General features: G+C 39.9%; 1 protein-coding gene across 4 annotated transcripts in view; it reads right to left on the bottom strand.

Moving 5' to 3' along the window:
* Positions 1-12,767, bottom strand: part of NCOA1 (nuclear receptor coactivator 1) — a 295,660-nt gene extending 282,893 nt beyond the window's left edge. For 3 of the 4 annotated variants that reach the window (XM_063300594.1, XM_063300586.1, XM_063300603.1), the window contains exon 1: positions 12,356-12,756. The gene's annotated coding sequence lies outside the window, so the exon portion shown is untranslated. Of the gene's footprint in view, positions 1-12,355 lie in introns of all 4 variants that reach the window. The other variant, XM_063300632.1, reaches the window with a different exon arrangement.
* Positions 12,768-14,461: the final 1,694 nt, after the last annotated feature.

Below are 14,461 nucleotides of genomic sequence, written 5' to 3'. Positions count from 1 at the left end.
ATAATGGCAAATATATTAAATACAACATTAAGAAATTATACAAGGAACAAAATCAAGCTTGAATAACTTATTTGAAGAATGTACATAATTAATTTTAGGAAATGAACTAAGTAAAGTAGTATGTTCAACTTATGAACAGTTTTAGAGAGATCTGTAAGAAAAAAGAAAAAATCTACAATATAAAAGAGAAGAAATATAAAAAAAGCAAAATTACAAATTTCATTCATTCAGATCTATGCCAGTACCTTTATTCATTATTTCTACTACAGGTCTAACCATGGCAATTAATAGCAAAGTTTAAAAATAATACAGTACAGAAGAACCTAACATCTTCTTGTACAGATTTTCATCTTGTAAATTTATTAGAATAAATACAAAAACCAATTCAGAAGATAGATTGCAGGCTATAAAACATAATTTACTAAATGTTATCAAATAGATACCAACATACATTTGGCAGTCAGCCAACACCTATCAGTTAAGTTAATATACTATTACCATAAAAATTAGATCAAATAATTTCATTTAATACATTACTTAAAGAGAAAAATCAGCAAAATGCATCAACCTAGATGCATACAAACTAAATGTAAGAGGAGATTAGGTTAAAGTTTGTCCACTGGAGACTTCACATGAATTTCGAAAAACCATCTGAGCACTATAGAGAACCAAGGTTAAAGCAAAACCTCAGGTTAATAACAGCAAGAAATACAGTACTTGCTGCTGAGAAAATTAGGACAAGCAAGAAAAAGGGATCAGATAAAGAAATAAATTAGATCTAAGGGACAATTAAACTAGATGAAAGTGAATTTGATTCCCACTGAAACTAACAGAATTTATACAGGAACCAATCTGTGCCCCCCCACCCCCCAAAGCATTGTGTATGTCTACAGCAGTGTTTCTCAACCTTGGTATCTTGAAGATGTGTGGACTTCGACTACCAGCATACTAGCTGGGGAATTCTGGGAGTTGAAGTCCATACATCTTCAAGTTGCTGAGGTTGAGAAACACTGGTCTACAGCCCTGTACTCAACTACCTCCAATTTTTGGCAAGTTAAATGTAGTGGTCTTAGATGAACAAGAATTGAAAGAACACATGGCAGGAATCAACTCATAAAAATGGTAGTAAGGAAAAAAGGGGGATTATTTTCAAAATAATTTAGTTTCTGCCTTGACTACACTTTTCTCACTGATCCCACCAATATGTGGCCTCAATATATTCTAGAGCAGGGTTTCTCAACCAGGGTTCTGTGGCACCCTAGGGTTCCGCAAGAGGTCACTAGGGGTTCCCTGGAAGATCACGATTTATTTAAAAAATTATTTCAAATTCGGGCAACTTCACATTAAAGAGATAAGTTTCATTATTTTTAGTTTAAGAACACTGTTAATGAATATGTACAGGCTTATACATGAATATAACTATTTTGTAACTTCTGGCCTATATCTGAGCCTGAATGTGCAGGGGTTCCCCAAGGATGAAAAATATTTCAAGGGTTCCTCCAGGGTCAAAAGGTTGAGAAAGGCTATTCTAGAAGTTCCATATCTAGCTCTCAATCCAAAAATAAAAGTTGTGTTTGTTGATGCTTAATAAGAAAGAAGGATCTTAATATATCCATTTCAACATTTTTGTACTTTCTTGGGAAAATCAATCACATCTATTACCTGGATGTGTGTAACTACTATAAAGGTTACTTGTCCTAACAGTCAGGAATCACGCTGAGACGAGGAATAGGTCTCTAGTGTTTATTACTGCTACATAAGACAGAAAATCCTAACAAACTGAAGAAGCGTGGGAAAAACCCAGACAGATAAACCCCAAAAGTTAAGGCGGGTCTGATCTGTGTCTCTTTGAATGGCTGCTTAATGCCTCAGTACTATGCATGCATTTTCCCGCCTGGATAGAGGTCCCCTCCTGCTCGCCATCAGTACTCATGACATTACTTCTAGCAAATTATCTAAGAATGGAAAATTAAATGAAGCTATAATATCCTTATCATTCTGCCCATGAACATAACTTTATCTTCAAAGTTTATCTTAGCACCAAAGTGAAAGGTTGAAAAAGCTTAATAAAATATGCACTTTTGGTGCTGTTTTCAATAGAAAGGCGAAGAAACTCACTTTGTCTAAGCATCACACCCAAGCCATTGGTTTTTAATTAATAAATAACATGATGCCATGCCAGGCAACACAATGCTGAGCTTGTTGATAAAGAAAACGGAAACTCGAGAGAGACCATGGTTAAATATACTGAGATAACAGTTAAAAATGGTAATATCTTTTAAGTTAGGATTAAAGCTAAGTTCCGAATCTGAAAAGTTTGAAGGTCATCACTTCAATCTGTGACAGAAAGCAAAGGAACAAAATATGGACCCTGACAGCAAATATGTGTGGACACTGGCATCTTACCTTTGTAGTAAGTTGTCGAGCCTGTTCAACAAGTATTAGCAAGCTCTGCATATGTGCCACAACTAACAGCTTCTCTTGTTTTTCCTGCCTGTTCCAGGGTTGTGTGTCTATTCCAAAATTTCTACTATTTGGAGTTCATTCAATTTCAGGATATAATCAATATGTGTTTATTGTTAAAGGAAGATTTCTCTACAGAATAGTGTTCATATCCACACTTTAAGCTAATGTCTTTGATTTAAAAGCTGAATTAAATGGCAGACACCAGAATCTGGGACAGGTTATAACATCTATCTGCTAGCTGCTTCCCTGTTATTTAAGACTTCTATTCTCATAATTACATTCAGTTCTCACGTACCTCTGAAAAGGACTTTATGCATTTTTTTAGTAAATCTTGTGTTCTGTTGGGGAAATTAAGACAATGGTTGGTTGAACTCAAGAGACCCTAAGTATATTTTGGAGGAACAGAACACTTCTATTTATGCTTTCCTATCCTATGCCAACCTGATACCAATGAAGTAAAACACACTCAGCATGTCTACTTGTTTTCTGCCATATGTAAACAGAGAATGTGCCGTGAATATATTCGCTGCCCAATTCATTCTGGAATATATTTCAAGGCCTATCAAGAGAAACAGTAAACACAGAAAGCATAGTATTCAAAGGGAAAAACGCCATAGTCTGAAACAATCTTCCTTTCTTAATCTAACTCTTCTTTCTTATTCACTTTTTAAAATCTCATTTACGATAATGTATCTTCTTTTACATATGGTCTGAGCAATGAAGCATTACCCTAAATAGAAACCATTCCTCAGTGGTAAGACACTTTGTTAGCGAACTGTTTTGATATCTGGAGATGCTGCTTCGGTGAGGACACTTTCCAGTCAGGATGATACTTCGAACATGGCTGACTTCTTCTTCTTCATGTTGTATAAAGAATAAGAGAGTCAAAACATGGCTAACGAGGAAGAAGAGAACCATGTTTGAAGTATCATCCTGACTGGAAAGTGTCTTTACTGAAGCAGAATCTTCAAAACACGCTGCTAACACACTTGTATGTAATGAGTCAGAGGTTCAAAAGATCCTGGAGTTAGGCTCAGAAAGACTCCAGTTTGAGATTCAGAAGTTAACAGTCCCAGGTTTGAAAGTGCAGTTTTTAACAGCTTCATATGCTTTTCTACATTTGGAAAAGTACATCACTCCCTTGCAGCAGTGTTACAGCACTTTCCTCAGTAGAAAGAAGATAATCTGTTTGTGTTCCCCCTCAGATCTTATGATTAGCAGGGTAATAGCTGCCATTCTGCATTCCTGGAAAGCATTCAAAAAGGCAGTTTTCTCATAAGACTGCTACTGACTGACAAATAGCAGATTTCTTCAAGTCAGAAAATGTGGGATGAAGAAAGAGACAATTCTATTTCTGTAGAGAGGAGAGAGAGATTCCTTGTTTAATAAAATTATTTTCTAATTTGTAATTTTAGGAATATTTTTACCTTCGTGGCCTGCAGAAATAATTTTTCTAATCAAAGAGATTGAGCTAGGTAAGTATTTTAAATCAATACCTAACTTCTGTAGATAATCGAGTCTGATACTTGGAATAAAAATCTATAATCCAAAAAGCTGTTTGTATTCCATCACCTACCTACAGTATTCAGAGAGTGAAATAGGAAAAAATAAATAACAAATATGAATTAAAATAAAAATTCCAAATATTCTCGTCAATTTTATTCAGTTAAAATCCAATGCATTTATATAGCATAATAGGCCCTTTAGTAGGATTTACTTCAGAGTCGTCAGAAGAGTGCATTTAATGTAATGGTGGAGGGGAGGAGAAAAGAATATCTAATCTTGTCCACACCTGTCTGCAAAAAATCTCACTCCAAAGCCCAAAGCTAGTTCAAGGTAGGTGAATTACCATACCATACTGGATCCAAAGAAGCAGGAACCTATTCCAGTTTCCAGGCAGCCCCTGGATTAAGCTTTCTTTACAGCTGAACAGACGGACAAAATTCATCACTAAATACAGTACATTGTTATGATTCAGGATTCAAGAAACATATTAGCATCATGCAAGCTGCAGTAACTACCACATGGCTCACTGGTATCCTTAAATAATCTGCTTCAATTAACTATAACTATAAACAATCAGAATCAATGTGTATTGCAAAATTAGTTTTGGTTTTTCTAAGGAATTTCATAATGAGGAACTAAGGAAGAATGTGAGCTATATTGTTTGATGCACTCTCAATTTATGAGGTGAGAAAGAAACACTTTAATGATTTTTTCAGGCATTTCAGAGAAATCTGTGGGTTCTCTGAAAATAAAAAGATTAATGATCATTGAACTACAAAGCCTAAATTAAACATTAAGATTAGATTAAGCAGGGATTCCCTTCTCCCAAGTACTACAGCACATCACTTATACTCTTAAATTTGTTTTTATTAGATCATTACAATCTTGCATTGTGCTTTTTATTTACTTACTTACTTACTTACTAGCTAGAGAACCCCAGTTGCATATATACAGTGCGTGTGTGTGTGCATGCGCATGTGTATTTCAGAAGTCCTTTGCTGTTGCCTCCTTCCTAGGGCTGCGAGTGACTGGCCCAGGGTCATCCAGCTGGCTTTGTGCCTAAGGCAGGACTAGAACTCTGTTTCCTGGTTTCTAGCCCAATATCTTAATCAGTACACCAAACTGGCCCAAATATCCTATATTAGGACAAAATAAAATATTTGCTTTAAATTTATAAATAACTCTATAGAATTCAGTGAAACACTGAGGCAAGATAAATTAGTTTAGATCAAAATATTCCTCCATTGTAATATGACTTCATGTATCCAAGATGTATTATCCACTGCCTGAATTTGCATTAAAAAGGTTTAGAAAAATACTGAGGAACCCAAAACAGACCCCGAGGACTCAGTGGCATAGAAAGCTGACTTATGATTGAGGGGGAGGCAGTGGTATTCACTGGGGAAGAGGGGCTCAAAATAGGCGTAATGGTTTCATGGCAATGCAATCCAAGCACTACCTCTTTTGTACGTGCATATGAAATGCATGTATGTGCAAAGGGGTGGGGCTCTGATCACACGGCTGTAACCACCCTCTGACCACCCACCTACCCCCTGCAGATGCTGCTGAAGGCAGGTAAAACAGAAAACCGTGGAAGGAAAATGGAAGGGGCTTATTACGGAGGAAAGAATTGTGACTCAGTGGAACCTTCACACACAGACAGTGAAGTAACCGAAGTATTTATTCTGAAATATAACAACTGAGTTTTGATATTTTTATGGGGTTTTTTCCCCTCACAATCATACTATTCTTATGTATAAAAACCATCAAAAAGCTTCAATTTCTTTATTACTATTTTATACAATAAGAGACATCTGGACAATTTGCTTACAAGTTTTAAAGCCATTTTCTCTGGAAATGGAAGAAAGCTGCACTTTCACTAAGTGCAATGATAAATTTCCATTCTAACCACTATACGAAAGTAACACTATACAGCCCTGCAAAACATAGACCACTCTCTTTTCTTTACATGCAAGTGTTTTCTGAACAGGAAATTGTATCAATGTTTGATGTGGCTCCTATATAAAAACGAGAGCACTCTAATGCATTCTTTCAAGTTTTATCAGAAAAAAATCCACTCCGTTTAAACACAGACATTTGTGCAAGCATAGTCTTCAATCTACCAAGCTTTACAAAGATGTCACTCCTAAAGTATTGTAAATCCAGTCTTACAAAATAATTTGGCATGTAATGCACAGATTTTCTATTGCGACTTTCTGAGATGGAAAAAACAGCATTTACTTCTAAGTCTAAAAAGCAAGAAAGTTTATTTTTAATTTGCATTGAAGTGCAGCTAAAAAGACTGGCAGTCTGATAATGCACAGGTCACTCTTGGCTAATGGAAACTAACCAGTTTCAACTCAAAGCTGCATTCTTACACAGAACTCTTGTTTAAGGAAAGATTTACACTACAATTCTACACATCTCCACCAAAATATTATTGAAACTTACTGACATTACTCTTGAAACCGGTCACTGAGACTTACTCAAACGTAAGCAGAAGATTAGAGTTTTAAACAAGAGACAGAACTTCCATCTACCTCAAAAACTAGGCAAACCTAATTGCAACAATATATTTATAAATAATCATCCAACTGGGTCAAAAAAATCTTGAAAATACATTTGGACATTCCTATTTCTCAATTATTACAGAGGCACCAAACCTCAGAGCCAGCCTTACTTGCCTAAAAATAAATAACAGAATGATATTCCCAAATTTTACTTCTGTAATCAGTTTAATATAAGTTGTTTACATGATATTCAGCATTTATTTTTATACTATGACATAAAAATCTCTTGAAGAGTGCTAGATTTTTAAAAATAACAGCATTGCTATGTTTTGCAAGTGTATTAGACTCTCAGGAAAGTTAAAAATCAGAACTATTATTTTCCTATTTCCAATTCTTTTATGTATTTGATTTAAATCTCTTTAGCAGCAACATACTATTAAGCCTTACTCAAATATTTTCATTATTATCTAGCATGTTATGAAAGCAAATCTCTAACAGCTAACCCAAGCAGATACAGAATATGCAAATTTCTGTGATTCAGAAAGGGCTTTAAATCACACCAGGGGCATCCTTGGGGGAAGGTTAACAACATCAAAATGGTAAATGCAACCAGGCAATCAAAGCCCCAACCTTTTTTTTTTAAACATACATCACGGACATGTACAAAGGGGTACAGTTTTGATCACCTAGTTAGTCCCACCATTTTGACATCACTGACACACACATACATGTACATATACATTCCAGGGATACTCCTACTTAACAATTTTTGCACCTCTCCTAGCCAACCTTGGCTGATCTCACAAAGCTAAGCAGGGTTATCTGGTTACTACTTGACAGTAAAAAAGAAAAAGAAGAAGCAAGGTCAAACCACTTTCATACTGTTGCCAAGACAGTTATATGGTTAGATCCATGAAGTCACCAGGAGTAAGCTCAAAGCAGACTTTACCTTTCAAACAAGAACACAAGATTTCTATTCGACTTTCAGAGAATATGCAGTTACATTTCATATATATATGATACCTTAAGAAAAACAGCAACATATAGTATAGGCATCTTTACTTTAAGAAAGAATTATTTATAACAATTCTGCTACAAATATCTCATCTTGTAGTATCAGTGGCACATATTTATGAATTAAATTCTGATAATATCCCTATGCAAATTAATACTCTTACAACTGGCAGCCATCACCAATATATTCTGTAATCAACTTGATATATTTATACAGTTTTAAGTATAATTATCCTTAAAAATAACATTACTGTACACTTATAATTATAACCAAGTAGGGTAATATACATGTACTAAATAATCAAAACTGTTATTTCAGTAACTTACTTTGCATAACTCTAAATTTGTCACATTTATGAATATTCATCTGTTTGCCACAAAAGAATTGTGAACAAAAAACAAGATTTAACTAAACTGTCTAATATATCCATTTGTTAATTAACCCTTAATTACTTTAGATTGAAGACAAGGGAGATGCTGCCACATCTGATGAGATTTCCACAGAACTCACAGTTAACAAATACATATTTACCCATGAATAATAGTTCAGGCTCAAATAAGTATGTAAACTCCACTATCAGTAGCTTCTGAAGTTATTTCTGTCAAGAATGTCACTTTGAATAATATTTTTTTCAAGCATGCAAAAAGTTTAACATGACCAAAATATAGTTGGTAGTAAAGGTGTGCATGAAACAAAAAACAGGGTTTGTTCTGTGCAAGGAACAAACGTTCTGTGGCTCAGAAGTTTTAATAGACCTCCCAGTGGGTCACAATCCAGCCAAATCAAAACCTGGATCATTTTGGTTGTTCTGGGTTTTAGATGAGGAAAAAAAAACCTGGAGGAGTCTTACTGGTGAGTGAGGCAAGGCTGGTGTGCCCTGCTGTTCTCTCCCCTCCTCCCCTGGGACAGCCCATCTGCTGATCTTCCAGCACTCTCCTTCCCCTCACATCCACTTCGACCTTCTCTGCTTGGAGTGTGCAAAGCCTTCCAGTCCACCCATCATTCTCTCTGAACTTCCTTCCACTTGGCCACTACCAACCTACACTTACCTATTCGCCCACCCCTCTCCTCCAACTTCCTTTCCTTAGCCACTGCACACCCATCCAACCCACCCATCCCTCTCTCCATCTTCCTTCTACTTACCAGCCACCACCATAAACCTGCCCTGTCCATTCCACCCTTCTTTTCCCCAATCTTCCTTTCCCTTAGCTGCCATCACCATTCATGAATTCAACCACAACATAACCATCCAGCCCACTTACCCGCTCCTCAATCTTGCCAGTGTTTTACTTCCTCTTGGTCTGTACCCAACTGAAGTACTTGCCTTTTCTATGCTATCTCCCACCCCGGAACACACATGTTCCAGGTCCATTCCTAGTGTCAGACCAAATACACTTTTGAGTCATACATGGGTACAATTCATGATTATTTTTAACCATAATCAGTAGACTAAACTGGTTTGTACATAAATCACAATAAACCACAATGGCTGAGCTCAAACAAACCAAACTGTAGTATGATTTAGCAAGATTTATGAATCCAGTTATGAGTATAGAAGCCAGAAGTTACAAGAGTCTGCAGGTCATAGTATACAAAATGTTTCAAATTCAAAACTGTTCTGAATTCAAAACAAGATACTTAATCGTTCTGGAAGTATTTGAAGATCAGATGGTTTAAATGGTTCAAGATAAAGTTAATCCACAATAGATGGTTTGATACATCATGTAATTTTAAAAGCAAACAAACCACAAAACAAATACAGCTACAGTCTCAGTTCATTCAAATCAAATTACTTGTGTTCATACTAAGCCTATCTCCATTTGTCTTTTCTGTCTTTCTTACTTCAGCTATTAGGACTGTTAACTCACAATTAATTTTAAGAAACTTTTTATAAACTGAGTTGTATTGTTGACCATGTTAGGCTATGAAATGGGCAATTGGAACTGAAAAATAGATTATAGATCTGAAGGAGATTAAGATAGTATCGCTCTAGATCAGTGTTTCCCAACCTCAGCAACTTACAATGTGTGGACTTCAAATCCCAGAATTCCCCAGCCAGCATGCTGGGGAGTTGGTCTACACATCATAAAAGTTGCCAAGGTTGAGAAACACTGGTCTAAATATTCCAAACAAATATCCAATCCAATATAATTTTCTCTTTCACACATTTGCATGCCTCCTCTTCTAAAGAAAATACAGCAAGCAACAGAACAGCAAAGCAGTGGCCCACATAAAGGTTCTAAAGAATTAGCCTATTCCATGGCTGAAATACAAGAAACACGTCTTTTTTAACATATCACACTTTACTTCGGAGAGCACTTTCCTGTTTTTTAGCATGGATTTAGTAAAATCATCAGAATATACAATAACGGGTAGGATGGTGAGCCATTTCTCAGTTAGGAGAACCTCCCACAGCAAGGTTCATTTCCCCCAACCCACACTGGAAGGAAGTCACCTTTCAATTGCTGTTTCTATGTTAAACAGAATGTTCAAATGGTTCAATTTTCCCTGTTTTCTACACTTTCTAAGGTATGAGCTTACAAACCATCAAGTAGCTACAGTTTATGGGTATGAGTTTAGGAAACCAGATTATATATACAAGCAAGTAATTCAGGAATATAAATGTAACACCAGCTAATAATATCATGCTTCAGGTGTAACACATTGAACTATAATAGCTATAAACTTATTCAATCAGTTAATCTGATAGCCCAGAAGCGCAAGATTGTTGGAAACACCTTTCACATGAAACCAAACCAGTTAGATCCCAACAGAAATAGGGCATTATTTCCAGATAGTCAAGTTAATACCATCAGATGTCCCCATCATCACAAAATCTTTATGTATCATTCCCTTGCCCTCAAAAATTAAGCTCTTTAACCCAAATTACTACAAAAACTATTTGATACCTCATTACCATCTTGATTTCTATCAAGCAGAAAAGCTGAAGTGCATTACTTTAACTCCCAGAATTCCCCAGCCAGCATACTCCATGCATCTTAAACACTGCTTTGGATTAAAGTTCTCTGTCGCTGTCCCAATCTTTCTTCTCCAAGTATGCCAGCCTCCCACTCCAATCAAGTATCAAGGCAGGATAGATTCATAATGATCAAATCAGACCAAGAATAATAAGGTTGCAACTTTATTGTTCTGCTATTAAACCTGCTAGCAATTGCTAGCATTTGCATTCTATTAAAACAAGAAATGCACAAATAGGTTGAATGTTAAGAGCCTAACATGAACTGCAAGAGGGAAAAAAGAAAGCCAGTCAGGCAAACCATTCTCTATTCCATTCCTGTCCATCTGACATATTCTAAAAAGCAGCGGAGTGGGGCTCAAAAGAATACAAATCAAAAGCAGCATGGCTCCACATACAGATTTATAGTTAAACTACTTGTTAATTAATCACAGAATGTGAAGGGGGAAAGGATCTTGGAGATCATCTAGTCCAACCCTCCCCCACCTAGTGCAGGAATCCACTAGTTTGGCATACAATCCCTTAAAAATTCATGGCTCTATCTGCCTGTTACATTTACTGGAGAGAGAGGCAAACCACTTCTTCTCAAAGTAACCACTTCTGCTGTCAAGGCTTTATGATCTTATGATCTCTTAATCCCTTCTTCTAGGGAGTCAGAGCCACCCAAACAGTGGTAATGATACTCACTACTATTGATGTTTCTCTCATATTAATTTGTGGGTAGGAAAGCAAAACCTTCCTGTTTCGAGGCCAGGTGGTGCCACCACCACTGCTAATTTGTGGTGGGGATGAGATAAGTAGCTTTCAAGACTGCTTCCTATTCTTGTCTAACCCAAGAGACAAGAGGAAAGCACGTGGTACACCAAATCTCACTGAGTTGGATGCTCACCTCAAACTCCTGAACTTTGCACCTCCTCGTTTTCCAAAGTGACCTCCCACACCAGTATCCTATATGGGAAAGTGGTCACTGCCTTCTCCAGTTACTCAAGATATTTTGCTTCTATCCTGCACTGAGGTTTCTAGTACTTTCTTTAGACCTTAGGGGATCTTTCCAGCAAGCTCATCCCACAATGATAATCCTAGGAACCCACAAGCATGGAAGATGTGAAGGCTTCCTGGTCTTTTCTGTAGTAGGTGGGAAAGAGAAGGGCAGAGGGTGTAGATTTCACATTTCCACTCCATAGGCGGTATCTTGGAAGAAGGGTTTATTGGCAGACCTCAATTATTTTAACACCCGATAAGTTCTCCCAACAATATCCGACTATATAAATAAATAAAAGGAGCCCTTCTTCACTCACCAAGCAACCCCTTCTCTACTATCCAAACTGCTTTGCCCTTAGACTTTCAGCCAAATCCATTTTTCTGCAGGAACAACACTGCCTTCTCGTCACAGACTGGACTCCCAGCACCACTTAACTTACCACGCTAATCCCCCTTCGATCCCTTAGATCCACATTACTTCCCGGACCCCCTCCTCCTGTTTGCCTCCTCCCCCTTCCCTTCCATCCTCGCCTCTTCACGGCCGCTCACGTTGCTGCCCCCTCGTACTTCAGACGCACAATTATATAATTCCCTTTGCCACCAGCCCATGGCCACTTCGGCGCCACGCCCCCTTCCTTGCCCCCTCCCCAACCGCCAAACCCCTCCCTCCCCCAGCCACTCTTCGGGGGCCTGCACCCCATCTTCTCCCAAGACCACCTGCACCGCGCCCCCTTCTTTGCATCCCGTTTCCTCCCCTCCTCCCTGCTCCTCCTCCCGCCCAAATCGCACTTCTTCGCCTTCGCCCCGTTTTGCAGACGCTCCGCACGCCTCTGCGCCCCGCCCATTCCTCGACAGCCCCCCTCCCCCAAATAAGAGATCAACCCAAGCTTAGGACCCCACCTTCTTCCCCCTGACAGCTGCCCCGGTGGCTCTCCTGCTGTCGCCTCCGTGGGGCGGGCGGGCGCGTTGACAGCCGCCTTCGCCCCCGACCACCGCCGGCCGGCCTGCCTGCCTCTCTGCCGTCTCCCTCAGGCCGGGCCAAGGCCGCTGGGGGCGGCGTGAGAAGGAGGAGGAGGAGGAGGAGCGGTTGACCGAGGCGTCTGAGCCCAGCTCCTGCGGGGCCGGTGGCGCTGGCGCGGACGCTGCTGCTGGGGCCCCGGCTCCCGCTGTGGGTTCCTGGGCACCCGGGGCCCCCTGGCTGCAACTGTCCCTCTCCGGTGGCTCCTCCGGCTGCTCCTCCTCGGCTCTGGCTGGCTGGCTCGGGTGGGGACGGGGAGGAGCGGGAGGCGGGACCCAGCGCCCGAGTAAGCGCCGCCGCGGCGGGGGTGCAGAGAGAAAAGGGGAGTGGGAGAAATGGAGGCCGCCGCTGCCGCGATTTTTGCCCCTTCCCCGTCTTAGCCGCGCGCCGCCGCCATCTTGGGGATGGTGGCAGCTGGGGAGAGCTGTGAGCAGCGGCCAGAGGGAGCGCGGAGCGATAACCGGAGGGGAGGCCGAAAGAGCGCCGCTGCCGCCCCCTAACCTCTTCCACTCCCCCTCCGCGGAGCGCTCGCCTCCCTAGGTGGCCCTGTTGCGGGCGTACAGCCGCCGCACCGCGCTTGCAGCAGAGGCATCGACGGGGAGCGTAGGCAAGGCATGTGTGCGCTTTCCAGACCACGCTCCAGCCCTCATTCACCAGCCGCTTCCATCTGCCAGGATGCCCCAGCCTGGTCCGCTCCAGATGTGGTCTGTTGGGCTACGGATCCCCTCCTTCCTAAGCAGCAAGGGGAAAAGCTGGCTCTCGTCTTTCTTTTTAGCGAGTGCTTTTCCGTGTAGGTGTTCTTAAACACTTTCCACGTTTATATTGCAAAATAAAATGGCCTCTCCAGTAAGACTGAACAGAGGAAATGTTTCGCCAAAACTGACGGGGCTGGGGTGCGGTATTCCTTCACCTGCCTAATTTCTTCACGAAAAGCTGTTGCTAGTCTTGAAGTCGCCGCGGTTGGGGGCTGCGGGCGAACTGGCAGCTATACGGAAGGAATGCATTAAGAGTGCTAACCTTTTTAAAAAATGAAAAATGGCAAACAACGGTACAAGTGAAACCAAGCTGAATAATCGCTCAATGTTTACTTAGAAGTAAATCCCACTATGCTAAATGCACGTTGCATCTTACCAAGAGTCTGTAAAGAATGAACAACATCTCACTGAAGTTAGCATGGCTTAATTTTTCACTAGATGTGCAAAGGTTTGTACTATTGATACATGAAGCCGAGGAGCACCCTGGCTGTAATGTAGTCCAGCACTTCTCCCCAATGTGCTTAGTGAACACAGAAGTGCAAATACAGAAGGCTTAATGCTGCAAAAGGTTTATTGGTAAATGGCCTTGTATCTATTGTCTGGCTCTAGGTAGCCTCAGCTAACTTGATAAAATGCCTCAACCTATTGGGCTTTTTGTAAAGCCATCAAGTTTTGGCTTGTTCAGCAGACCTTTGGGGTCTGAGTGGTTGTTCCTATCTCTTATTGCAGGGTGATTGTACATATCAGTTGAGTTGTTCCTTACATAGGACATTTTCCTGTTAGATTTGTTATGTTCCAGTTTTTAATCTTATTACCATTTCAGTGGCCTGTGAGCTGCTCAGAGTCAGGCATGATTGGAGCTGCACAGAAGTAAATAAATACATATATTCTTCTGCACCTTTATAAACTGCGGGTATAGACCTTGAGTTCAGCGCCTGGAGACCTCCAAAATTTATCAAACTGTATATTTAATGTGACAAAAATGCAATTAAAATAACAAATTTTTTACCTCCCTGATTGGAAAGCTATATTGAATTTAAATGTACATGAAATTAAATCAAATTCAATTTGTATCAATTCTGTCCATACCTAGTAGTTTTTGGAATGCAACCTCAGTGATTAAAGGGCAACTCCTTGGTGTGTCCCTTGACCTGTACTGATTGGAGGAGGCCCAGAATTTAATCCTTACCTCCCCACTGAGGATTATCATTCTCCTGAAGGCCATTCTTAAAT

The sequence above is a fragment of the Candoia aspera genome, chromosome 1, assembly GCF_035149785.1.
Source record: "Candoia aspera isolate rCanAsp1 chromosome 1, rCanAsp1.hap2, whole genome shotgun sequence".
Taxonomy (NCBI): Eukaryota; Metazoa; Chordata; class Lepidosauria; order Squamata; family Boidae; genus Candoia; species Candoia aspera.
Note: the sequence above shows the minus strand (reverse complement) of the source record. Positions and strands in the feature narration are given on the sequence as shown.